The 13,524-nt window shown below is 44.5% G+C and overlaps 2 pseudogenes; both read left to right on the top strand.

The window, feature by feature from the left end:
• LOC129499968 (protein LSM12-like) overlaps positions 1 to 5,910 on the top strand; it is a 76,307-nt pseudogene extending 70,397 nt beyond the window's left edge.
• A 1,072-nt stretch (positions 5,911 to 6,982) lies between these two features.
• Positions 6,983 to 8,794, top strand: LOC129499967 (ferritin light chain-like; annotated as a pseudogene).
• Positions 8,795 to 13,524: the final 4,730 nt, after the last annotated feature.

Genomic DNA, 13,524 nt, shown 5'->3' with positions numbered 1-13,524 from the left:
TCACATTATGAGGTTCTGGGTGGACATATCCCTTGGGGCCTATAATTCAACCCTCTACCATGCTGAGCTAAAAGCTTTTCTTAAGCTTGGCACCCCCCCCCCCTTGGCTATGATCAGGAAAGCGAGACTCTAGCCTCCAATACTCTGATTCCTTTAGACTACTCTGGCTGGGACTTTCTGCTGCTCCCATGTGCCTCTCATGACGTGATCCCAAGGGGCACAGGAGAAGGACACCTGCTTCTTCTCTAGGCATAGGTTGAAAACCAATTAACCATAGGTTAACTGAACCATAGGTTCAAAATTAATTTTAAAACAACTGATACTCCAAGTAAGCACTCAGCCAATGGTGCCCCATCATGACAATGCCGATAATCATTGTTGTGATTATAATTATCATAAAAAATTAAAACCCAGTATTGAAATGATCTTACATCATTGTATATTAAAAATAGCCCCTTTCAAATTATGAACAAATGTATTATTTCCAGCTCATATAAAAACATTATTGATACCCGCTTGTGCTTATTATGATTGAAATCAAAGTTATGAAGACATAATATACATATAAGCCCATGTTTTATAAAAAACATATATCACAGTGAAAGCCTGCCATTAAACAGCTGCTTATTATCTTCTGAGCTTAACACCCTAACACGGATGAGAGTAAGCCTTCACAAAGGGGACAGGGTTCTGGCATTGTTAATTATTATTTTAAGACCCAGCAGCTAATGTTGTCTCTCAGGAAATAGATTCAGTGACATTTAGCTTTTTGACCTTTAGAAGAAAAGGACAAAATCTCCAACAGAAGACTCTCCCAACCTGGTTTTCTGTGCTTGCTGATGTGAAGTTACTTCCACAGCCACCACTGGTAGGCAGAAATGGAACTGCCCTTTTGTCCCAGACCATTCATTTGTTCACACATTCATAAATAGGCATTGAGTGCCTGCCATGTGCAGGGCATTGGCGACAACCTGGTGAACTGGACAGGCCCTGCCTCATAGAACTCATAGGGAAGACAGATAAGCAATGGAGGTAGTGGGGATGAATCTTGCTCCTCATACTCAGTGGCGTATATATACATATATTTCTTGATTTTTTTAATAACTTAACCTACTTTCCATGTCAAGCTCCCATTCTCCCAGAGTAACAGAAACATCATCTCAGCCCATTAGAGACCGTAGCATATAATTTTGGAGATGGGTCTTACAAAGTGTTGAGGAGCTCTTAGGGAGGGATTAGGAAGGGCAACAGTGTCTCTTGAGGCCACCTGAGGCTACTGAGCACTTGCATCTGCTGAGACATCCAGTATTCCATCTGGTGCTTGATATCAGCCTATGCGATCACCACTGAGACGTGACCCCGACCCATCTGTGCAGACCGTTGTGTCCAGCAGCTCTGTATCCTATGCCCGATCTGTGCTTGTGGGAATAGGAATTATTCTGGCGCATAGTGTTCTGGGATCCTAGACTCACTCCATACCTGTTCAGCTAGAGTTCAGCTAGAGTTCTGCTGCCAACCTGGATCTCCACATCTTTTCTCAGATTCCACAAACCTGTCTGTATCAGGTCTTTCTGCCACCCATCCCCATTCTGTCACTAAACAGTTTGTTGAAAGTGTTTAGCCCGAAACCTTCCATATGGAGATGCAGAGACCTACTTCTCTTTCATTCTGCAGCTCCACTGTCCTCTGCGTCCTTAGTGTCCTCTCTATGCAGCCAGCTGTGGAAAAGACAGACAGTGGAGGAATGATTGGGGGCCTCTGGGTCCAGGTATGGAAGAGCAGAGATCATTTCTGTCAACAGTCCATGGGTCACACTTAGTTATGGTCTCATCTGACTACAAGGGAATCAGAAATGTCATCTAGCCGTGTGTCCAAGAGAAAAAAGAAAGAGGTTTTAGGGAGCACGATAGCAAATTCCGCCACAGGGGGAAGCCCTTCTCCCTCCAAGATGTTAAAGGAGCATTTTGCTTTCTGCTCTCCACATTGTTCCTCTGAAGCAATGAGCATATAATAGCCTCACAGGGGGTTTATGATATATTACCCAGCCTCACACATCATTTAAACTGTTGTAAGTGCTTTGCCAGCAGAAGATGGCATGCTCTGGGAGCACACGGAGGCCTTAAGCAATTTTCAGCAACTGATAATAGAGAAAAGACTGTGACTGGGGCTGATGTTAGGAGGCCAAAGCACTGGGTTCGTTTAGGACAGAAGAACAACAAGGCTGGAAAGACTGGGTAATGTGAGCCCCTCTTTTTTTTAATTTTTTATTTATTTATGATAGTCACAGAGAGAGAGAGAGAGAGTCAGAGACACAGGCAGAGGGAGAAGCAGGCTCCATGCACCGGGAGCCCGATGTGGGATTCGATCCCGGGTCTCCAGGATCGCGCCCTGGGCCAAAGGCAGGCGTTAAACCGCTGCGCCACCCAGGGCTCCCCAGCCTCTATTTATGATTTATATCACATCATCTGATTAACTTGGTACTTAAATAATACCGAAGTATTCCTTATATTAAGGAGCCTTAAATAAGTACTTAAATAATACCGAAGTATTCCTTATATTAAGGAGCCTTTCCTCACTGAAGATTTTGACTCTACATGTACCTGACAGACGGTAGCCCTCACCCCATTCACTGGGTTCATCACTTTCAAAGTGCATGACATGGAAACCAACAACGGTTAAAACATGCCATTTGGGGGGCATCTGGGTGGTTCAGTCTGTTAAGCAACTGACTCTTGATTTCAGCTCAGGCCATGATCTCAGGGTTGTGAAATCCAGCCTCAGCTCCGCACTCAGCAGGGAGTCTGCTGGAGATCTTCTCTCCCTCTGTCTCTGCTCCTCCCCACCCCCTCACTCCCTCGCTTAAAAAAAGAGAAAGAAAGAAGAAAAGAAAGAAAGAAAGAAAGAAGAAAAGAAAGAAAGAAAGAAAGAAATAAAGAAAGAAAGAAAGAAAGAAAGAAAGAAAGAAAGAAAGAAAGAAGAAAGAAAGAAAGAGAAAGAAAGAAAGAAAGAAAGAAAGAAAGAAAGAAAGAAAGAAAAAACTTATATATGGCATTTTGTGTAGCCCCCATGTTTGCATCGTCTCATAGGCAGCCCTGACCAACAACCTGGAAATATTTGTTGAGGGCCCACCAAATACCAGCATTGTCCAACCACTGTGGATGAATTTTAAAAAGAAAAAGGAAGTCATTAACCAATATCCTTGCTGTTTTAATCTAATTGTAGAAATACTGCTAACAATAATTTAGCCTTTCTCTCATTGCTTCAACTGGGTAGTTCTGGACTGAGAAAAAAATCAAAGATAAGAGTTGACAGAGAAAGGTTTCATAGAAAAGGATACAGACAAGCCCAGAAAAAGAGAAGGGGAGAGAGGGGTGGAGTAGGCCGCTAAGAATTGGTATCAACTGAGACCAAGTCCCAAGGGAACACAACACAGGTAGATGAAAATGAAGTCAGAGGCAGTGAGGACAGATGAAGAAAAGCGAAGGAATCCAGACTGCGTCAACTACTCCGAAGTGTGTGCAGACAAATCATTTGTTGATCCACACCTTGATTTTGTAAGTTATAGACCATTTTTATGAAACTCATATTGTGAAGCAGAGAAAAGGGAAGAATTCTCAGTGTGAGTGTTATTGGCTAAATACCCTAATGTATAAACAAAACCATCTCTACTTTTCTAACACATCCCCACGTATGCATATGTGTGCACATGGTATCCTCTGCAGCACTTTATAGAGACAGAGAGAATTCACTGGCAACCACAATGAAATTTTTCAGAGAAAGACTTAATAACAGAGAAACTAGATGCTAAATCTGTGATACTCCCTAGTCATAACGGGATGTAGCCTGTATGACAGAACGATAAAGAGCTTTCAGAATCAACCATAACTAGATTCAAGTCCAGGCTCCCCTACATTCAGTGCTCTGTTGGTCAAATCAAACTGCTTAAGCTCTTGGAACCCCAAAGTACTTATCTAACAGGATGAAAATAATCTCTTCACAACTAGATTATGGTGAGAATTAAGTGAGATAGCATCTGTAAACACCCAGCACTGTTCTAGCACATTGTGTGTGATCAATAAATGCTAATTCCCTTACATTCCTTAATGCTAATGTGGAATTAATAAACACCAGCCTTGCCATTTGGACATTCACAACACAGCATGAGGCCCGGTGATGGTTAGCTTTGAAAAGAGAGACACTGAGAATGTTCTGAGATAGACAGTAAGACCAGGAAGCCCCAGCAAGAATCATGTGATGGAAGAAGTTTACTTTGCATTTCAATTTCAGTCATAAGCAAAGTTCAAATTATTATCGACAGCATTAGCACAAGAAGGATAAAATACTCTAATATAATAGGCTTGAATTTCTCTCTTAAGAATTTGAGAAATTAATTATATCCACCTTTTGCTAATCTCCCGTGGGGGGCAGTAAGAGTTGTGAATGAAAGGCAAATGAGGGAATGTTTTATTTTAATATTTTTAAAAAGATTTTATTTATTTATTCATGAAAGACACAGAGAGAAAGGCAGAGGGAGAAACAGGCTCCATGCAGGGATCCCGATGTGAGACTCGATCCCAGGACTCTGGGGTCACGACCTGAGCCAAAGACAGCTGCTCAACCACTGAGCCACCCAGGGATCCCAAGTGAGGTAATGTTTAACCACAATTTGGACAATAATTTAAAGTTAACTCTAGGGATCCCTGGGTGGCGCAGCGGTTTGGCGCCTGCCTTTGGCCCAGGGCGCGATCCTGGAGACCCGGGATCGAATCCCACATCGGGCTCCCAGTGCATGGAGCCTGCTTCTCCCTGTGTCTCTGCCTCTCTCTCTTTCTCTCTCTGTGACTATCATAAGTAAATAAAAATTTAAAAAAAATTAAAAAAAAAAAATAAAGTTAACTCTAAAGAAAGAGTCCTTTACTATTATGCAGTTAATTTACTCCCAATTACTTTGTCTGCTCCAATGACTAAAGGTAACCGCTTCCTCACTGCTCACAATGAAACTTGCATTTTCCCCACATGGATACCACCCCTCCTCACACATGGTCACTTAGCCCCTAGTAAGTGCAACATCTCCCTCTTGAATTTTAAATCAAATGGCTGCAGGCAATACAAGATCCAGTACAACACATGCTAAATCACAATTTGTGTCTGGAACACGCTTTGATGTAACAAAATTACAGGGCAACAGACCAACATTCAAAGATAAATTATTTACTCCTACTGATATGATTACTATAGAGGCAGGATTTGAAAAAGCACCCAAAATCAAAGCAAGGTGATTTGAGAATGTTACTTATGTCGATTTGGCATGTCCATCTCTACTCTATGAAAGAAAAATCTAGAAAGGAGGATGGTGGCAAATGAAACTAACCTCAAGCATTATGGGTCTGTTTGGCAAAGCACGGAGCGAGGTAGAGCTAGTCAGTCAGGATTCATTAGGCACTCACAGTGTCCACAGGGAGGCAGCAGGTGCTCACAGAGCCCTCTCATCAGCGGTAGATTCTCAGAAACTCCTGAGGGACACTTCGTGTGTCTTGATAGTTTCTCCAAACACTGAACAAAGACCAGACAGTATTATCTGCTTCGCTAATTTTAAGCTTTTTCAAATGATAAGCAAACCCATATACCGACAGTGAACAGATGCGGTGTGTTGGTGTTCATCGTTTATGATCTTCCTGCTTGGTGCAATCAGCCCTTCAACCCATAAACTCGAGCTCCTACTGTGCACCAACCACTAACCTGACTGCCTTTAGAGACTTCGGATTGCAGGGAAGAGCTAGGCAGGCAAAGAGACAGATGCAATCGGTTCTGAGAAGCAAAGTGGAAGAGGAAACCATGAGGCATAACGAGCGCAGCGGGGAGTGTGCTTACCCCCGACTGGGCACTGGGGAGCTCAAGAAGTCTTCCTAAAAGAAATAACATCTCTGATTAGGGTTGTTTGTTTGTTTGTTTGTTTGTTTGCAGGGGAGGGGGGACTAGGTTTTTTAAAGGGAGCAGGGAGCTATTCTAACAAGCAGGTCAGGGCAAGGTGGTGGTGACAATGAGGGCCCAGGTAACCAAGAGATGCTGTGGAAAGACACAAGGCAGAAACTAGCAGAAACTTCGGGGGCTGATATTTGGGGTTCCACCTAGCACACAGTGGAGGGTGCAAAGGGTTAAGGGGGGGTGAGAGAAGTGCTGAGAGGCCAGTCAGGTTAGAGACGCAGGCAGAAGCCACGTCCTGAAGAGCCTTGTATGCCCTAAGGAGCGTGACTTTGATCCCAAAAGCAGTACAAAGCCATTGTAGGATTTTAGCAGGGATGTTCCCAGTTGAAGACGTGTATTCTCACTGCAGCAAAGGTAGGAGAGGCCAAGATCACGGTGGTCAAACAGTTGTCCTCAAGATAGAATAGGGCCATACAAGCAGTGCAGGCAGGGAAACGTTTGGAAAGAGGAGGAAAAGTAGAGCTCAGGTTGGCAAATGGCAAATTTATGGTGCCCGTGCTACGTCCCGGGGAATGTGTCCACTTTGATTTATGAAAGAGGTGTGGGGTGGTGGCACAGATCCGGGGCACAAGTGACTGTGGATGGCATGCTAGGCTGTGGCATGGCTCTGTCACAGGCCTGTGGTCAGAATCCGCTCCCATCTGTCAGTGCCCACCCATGCCAGTTGTTAATATTCCCCCATAGGAGAAGATCTGGGATGACAACAGGAAAGGGTCGAGGATACAGAGCCCTGTGAAATGTTCATAGGCCCGAAGATGAAGGCGGAGGAGGGGGCAGTAAGGAGAAAGAAGGAGAGGCTGGAGCTTTATAACAGCAAACACCAGGACGAATGTCTCAAGCTGTCCCCAGCAGTGTCTGGGGAAGGGGAGCATAGGAAGCAGAGAAGACCCTGAACACGCTCATATTTTGAGAGAGAAAGTGGGCAGGTGGAGGAAGGGTAAAGCAACAGGAGAGAGCAGAGATGGACAACAGGATGCCATCCTTAAGCAAATAGGAGATGAGACGCAGAACCTGCTACCATGTGGAGCTATGCAATTATCGGGGGAGAACCTGGGAAAGGACTGAGAAAGGGGGTGCAGCAGGAAGTGAGGGAGGTTGGCTGGAGCTTCAGCTGGGGGCTCTCGGGGAGGCGATGTGTAGGCAGCGCAAGGAGAATGTCATAGGTCGAAGTGTGACGAGCCAGGCTGGGGAATGCGTACTTGTGGATCCTCACCAAAGTTTATATATTTTTTAAAGATTTTATTTTATTTATGAGAGAGAGAGAGAGAGGCCTAGGCTGGGGGAGAAGCAGGCTCCATGCAGGGAGCCCAATGCGGGACTCGATCCAGGGTCTCCAGGATCAGGACCTGAGCTGAAGGCAGACGCTCAACTGCTGAGGCATCCAGGCATCCCTCTCACCAAAGTTTAATCTTGTTTTCCTAATAGATCTCTAGAGAGCGCGTATAAAACCAGAAGGGGCAATCACCCGGTTGGATTTAGCAGTAGAATTTTGCTGTAAAGACGAGGAAACAAGGAAGCTGTCAAAGAATGTTATCAATGACATGATGGTGTCTATACTTTGAGACACGGGAAGGGAGAAGAAGGAGAACAAGGAGGAATGGAGGAGCAAGGCAAATCAGAGAACAGGCACAACAGGCGTAAAACAGGTGTGTAAAAGTAAGAGAGCTAGAGGGATGCCTGGGTGACTCGGTGGTTGAGCATCTGCCTTCGACTCAGGGCACGATCCTTGGTCTGAGGATCAAGTCCCATGTCAGGCTCCCTGCATGGGGCCTGCCTCTCCCGCTGTGTCTCTCATGAATAAATTAATTAAATATTTTTTTAAAAAACTAAAAGTAAGAGAGCTAGAGTATTAGAAAAAGGTCATGGGGAAAATATAGATCTTTAGGATTTTGCTGGAGGAACAATTCCAAATGCGGTGAGGTAGTCCAAAGCTCAAAGTGGCTGCGTGCCAGGGAGGTTGAAGTTATGCAACTACACTTGGTAGTGGGTTGAGCTGTGTTTCAAAGCCAGTCCTCTTTGATTCCAAAGCCTATGCTCCTTCAATCATGGAGGGGCTTGAGATGAAGAAGCCACAGTGCACCAATGAGCCCAGAGGTCCCGTGGATCTGTCTCTTGCTTCAACAGCGTGTGGATGGAACAGACCCAAGGATGCCCCTTCTTCCAGTCCCTGACCACCCTCCAATCTTTTTTCCAGTCGCAGCCTTCAGAGCTATCTTCTGCATCACCCTCTGCCTGTGAGACCAGCCAACCTCCTATTTTGAGCTTAGCTCCTAATTACCCATCAACAGTGAGCTCCCAGATTTGTCAGTATTATTCCATTAAGTTGGAGGCCACTGTCGCCCCCCTGGTCAACATGCATCTGCGGGCCTCCCACACCTACCTCCATCTGCGCTTCCATTTCTACTGCAAGGATGTGGCTGGAGATGGGGGTTGGGGTATGGGCCACTTCTTCGGAGAGTTGATTGAGAAGCCTGAGGATACTAAGCATCTCTTGAAGATGCAAAACCAGAGCAGCAGCTGTGCCCTCTCCCAAGCTGTGCAGAAGCTATCCCAAGACAGCTAGGGGGTAAAACCCTGGAGGCCATGGAAGCCACTCTGGTTCTGGAGAAGAACCTGAACCAGGCCCTTTTGGATCTGCATGCCCCAGGTTCTGACTACACAGACCCGCAGCTCTGACTTCCGGGAGAACCACTTCCTGGATGAGGAGGTGAAACTCATCAAGAAGATGAGCGACCACCTGACTAACCTCCACAGGCTGGCCGGCCCCCAGGCTGGCCTGGGCAAGTACCTCTTCCAAAGGCTCACCTGAGCAATACTGGGAGCCTCTGAAGCCCAGCAGCCTTTGAGGGACCCCTGTGGCATCCTCCTGGTGCCAGGGCTTGTGGGTAAGCCTCGCCCTGCAAGCACCAGGCAGCTTTTTGACCACCTGGGAACCCCCTCCCAAGTCTTGGGCCAAATGGAAACAATAAAGCTTTTTGGAGAAGAAAGAGAGAGAAAAAGAGGGGGGAAGGAAGGAAGGAAGGAAGGAAGGAAGGAAGGAAGGAAGGAAGGAAGGAAGGAAGGAAGGAAGGAAGGAAGGAAGGAAGGAAGGAAGGAAGGAAACAGAAGAGAAGGAGCGGGGAGGGAGAAGACAAGAGGAAGGAAGAAAGAGAAGGAAAGGGAAAGAGAGGGGCAGTGAGCTGCAGCCCTTACTGTGTGGAAGAGCGATCAGCTCTGACGACTGTGAAGAAGAGAGAGCTGAAAGCTCCAAGCCCTCAGAGAAAGGCTCTTGTCCATGAGCATGCCAGGGTGGTGGCTTCCTAGGAGCACTGAGGATTGGGACAGTGGCCTCCCGCCCCCATCCTGAGATGTGTGGACACAGCACACTGAGGAGTCCTGTGGCAATTGGTCCTTTGTAGATTCTAAGCAGAGGGTTGGTAAGAAATGGTCATGTTGCCTCCAAAGAAACCGGAGTCTACATTTGAAGGCAAAAAGGAGACTGGATAGTTCATTAGCCTGACCACACACTGCAAATTCCTGGAGGCCCAGGTACTTACGAGAACTCAGGAGGACTTTGACCTCTGCAGAGGGAGCCTGCTGTGGCCTAAATGATCCCATTTCCGAGGGCATGGACTGTCGGCTGACAAAAAAAAAAAAAAAAAAAAAAAAAAAAACATTCAGGCAGCTATCCTGTTGGCTCCATAAGGAAAACAATGAAGGCTTTGGCTGCTAGGCAACTGGTCCTCAACTTTGAAGACTTCAAGGTTTTGCTGCTGATCTCGGTTCTCTTGATCACCATCCTTTTGATTCCCGTGGTCCCTGACTGTCTTCTATCTTGCTATGTTTGACTCCTATTATTTACTGTTGTATATATGCCATTGCCGAATGCCCAGTAAATGGCTTGTTCATCCTAACCAAGTACTAAGCACCCTGGAGGTGCCCGATAGGCATTTCTTTGACTCTCTGGAGGAGACGATGAACGCTTTTAATGGACCATCTTGTGTTTGTTTTCATCATCTCATTAATATACATTTCTGTGGTTTACACACCGTCTTATATTTTCTTTGTGTGTGTGTGTGTGTGTGTGTGTGTGTGTTTCATTTAGTCAGTTTATGATGTCTTTTTTTATAGTATTGTTTTTCTTCTAGTAAAGGACTGATCCCATTGTAATATCATATGTCTTTGTCTCTTTAATCCATAAAAGTCCCCCCAGTGTTTTCATTTTTTTATTTATTTTGTTTTTTTTGTTTTATAATAAATTTATTTTTTTATTGGTGTTCAATTTGCCAACATACAGAATAACACCCAGTGCTCATCCCGTCAAGTGCCCCCCTCAGTGCCCGTCACCCATTCACCCCCACCCCCGCCCTCCTCCCCTTTCACCACCTCTAGTTCGTTTCCCAGAGTTAGGAATCTTTATGTTCTGTCTCCCTTTCTGATATTTCCCACACATTTCTTCTCCCTTCCCTTATATTCCCTTTCACTATATTTATATTCCCCAAATGAATGAGAACATACAATGTTTGTCCTCCGATTGACTCACTTCACTCAGCATAATACCCTCCAGTTCCATCTACGTTGAAGCAAATGGTGGGTATTTGTTGTTTCTAATGGCTGAGGAATATTCCATTGTATACATAGACCACATCTTCTGTATCCATTCATCTTTCAGTGGACACCGAGGCTCCTTCCACAGTTTGACTATTGTGGACATTGCAGCTAGAAACATCGGGGTGCAGGTGTCCCGGTGTTTCATTGCATCTGTATCTTTGGGGTAAATCCCCAACAGTGCAATTGCTGGGTCGTAGGGCAGGTCTATTTTTAACTCTTTGAGGAACCTCCACACAGTTTTCCAGAGTGGCTGCACCAATTCACATTCCCACCAACAGTGTAAGAGGGTTCCCGTTTTCTCCTCATCCTCTCCAACATTTGTGGTTTCCTGCCTTGTTAACTTTCCCCATTCTCACTGGTGTGAGGTGGTATCTCATTGTGGTTTTGATTTGTATTTCCCTGATGGCAAGTGATGCGGAGCATTTTCTCATGTGCATGTTGGCCATGTCTCTGTCTTCCTCTGTGAGATTTCTCTTCATGTCTTTTGCCCATTGCATGATTGGATTGTTTGTTTCTTTGGTGTTGAGTTTAATAAGTTCTTTATAGATCTTGGGAACTAGCCCTTTATCTGATACGTCATTTGCAAATATCTTCTCCAATTCTGTAGGTTGTCTTTGAGTTTTGTTGACTGTATCCTTTGCTGTGCAAAAGCTTCTTATCTTGATGAAGTCCCAATAGTTCATTATTGCTTTTGTTTCTTTTGCCTTCGTGGATGTATCTTGCAAGAAGTTATTGTGGCCGAGTTCAAAAAGGGTGTTGCCTGTGTTCTCCTCTAGGATTTTGATGGAATCTTGTCTCACATTTAGATCTTTCATCCATTTTGTTTATCTTTGTGTATAGTGAAAGAGAGTGGTCTAGTTTCATTCTTCTGCATGTGGATGTCCAATTTTCCCAGCACCATTTATTGAAGAGACTGTCTTTCTTCCAATGGATAGTCTTTCCTCCTTTATCGAATATTAGTTGACCATAAAGTTCAGGGTCCACTTCTGGGTTCTCTACTCTGTTCCATTGACCTATGTGTCTGTTTTTGTGCCAGTACCACACTGTCTTGATGACCACAGCTTTGTAGTACAACCTGAAATCTGGCATTGTGATGCCCCCAGATATGGTTTTCTTTTTTAAAATTCCCCTGGCTATTCGGGGTCTTTTCTGATTCCACACAAATCTTAAAATAATTTGTTCTAACTCTCTGAAGAAAGTCCATGGTATTTTGATAGGGATTGCATTAAACGTGTAAATTGCCCTGAGTAACATTGACATTTTCACAATATTAATTCTGCCAATCCATGAGCATGGAATATTTTTCCATCTCTTTGTGTCTTCCTCAATTTCTTTCAGAAGTGTTCTATAGTTTTTAGGGTATAGATCCTTTACCTCTTTGGTTAGGTTTATTCCTAGGTATCTTATGCTTTTGGGTGCAATTGTAAATGGGATTGACTCCTTAATTTCTCTTTCTTCAGTCTCATTGTTAGTGTATAGAAATGCCACTGATTTCTGGGCATTGATTTTGTATCCTGCCACACTACCAAATACTAGCCAATAGGATCCAACAGTACATTAAGAAAATTATTCACCATGACCAAGTAGGATTTATCCCTGGGACACAAGGCTGGTTCAACACTCATAAAACAATCAATGTGATTCATCATATCAGCAAGAGAAAACCCAAGAACCATATGATCCTCTCATTAGATGCAGAGAATGCATTTGACAAAATACAGCATCCATTCCTGATCAAAACTCTTCAGAGTGTAGGGATAGAGGGAACATTCCTCAACATCTTAAAAGCCATCTACGAAAAGCCCACAGCAAATATCATTCTCAATGGGGAAGCACTGGGAGCCTTTCCCCTAAGATCAGGAACAAGACAGGGATGTGCACTCTCACCACTGCTATTCAACATAGTATTGGAAGTCCTAGCCTCGGCAATCAGACAACAAGAAGACATTAAAGGCATTCAAATTGGCAAAGAAGAAGTCAAACTCTCCCTCTTCGCCGACGACATGATACTCTACATAGAAAACCCAAAAGCCTCCACCCCAAGATTCCTAGAACTCATATAGCGATTTGGTATCGTCTTATATTTTCTTTTGAGAACTTGAAGCGCAGGAGGCAGGATGTGCTCTGGGAGAGCTCTAAGGAGTCATAACATAAAGTCTCCAGGAAAAATGACCGAAGCTTGGCCTCACCTCTGCCCACCGTGCACGGACAGCTGGGAGAAGGAAGTGGGCCCTATGGAATCTTCACAGACCTGAGTTCTCAGGCATGACCCAAAGGTCAGTAGAGTTTACAGGCCACTTGGGTTATGTAAGCAAAGAGAAATGATTTGCTTTGCTGAAGTAGAAATTGCATTTTCCAAAAAGCGTTGAGAATGATCAACACCAACATTTCTCCCCTCCCTTTCAAGTCTAGCCCTGGCGACAGCATATTGTTTAATCAAGAAAATGTATCTCCTCTCCAAGGACCTACCCGACTGGGGGATTCCGAAGTTGTTGACAGGCTATTTTTGAAAACTACACGTCTGCTCATGAGGATTGATGAGCTGAGAGAGAAAGAATTTAATAACAAAGAAATTTGCCCCGAGCTCACAATCCACTGTCTCGTCTCTAAACACCATGAAATATCTGGCCCACAGATATTACTGCTAAACTTCATCAAACAGATACATTATGAACCCTTTAATTCTCCTCAGAGGATTAGCTGCACAGCCAAACAGGTCATTTTCGCTCACCTTGGAGAATAATGGCAAAGCAGCCTGTGTTAATCTGCTTCCCACACTAAGTTCTCAATTATATTCAGTCATTTGACAGAATGAACTAGACGCTACCACACGAGTCAGAGCCTGAATGGATCCAGGCAAAAGCTATTGGGAAATTTGTCTGCTGAAAATAATGCATACTTTGACTACCTCCAGCAGATTTGCTTTTTGTTTACTCATTCGTTTCTCAG

The sequence above is a fragment of the Nyctereutes procyonoides genome, unplaced genomic scaffold (genome assembly GCF_905146905.1).
Source record: "Nyctereutes procyonoides isolate TBG_1078 unplaced genomic scaffold, NYPRO_anot_genome, whole genome shotgun sequence".
NCBI lineage: Eukaryota > Metazoa > Chordata > Mammalia > Carnivora > Canidae > Nyctereutes > Nyctereutes procyonoides.
This window is presented reverse-complemented; position numbering and strand designations above follow the sequence as displayed.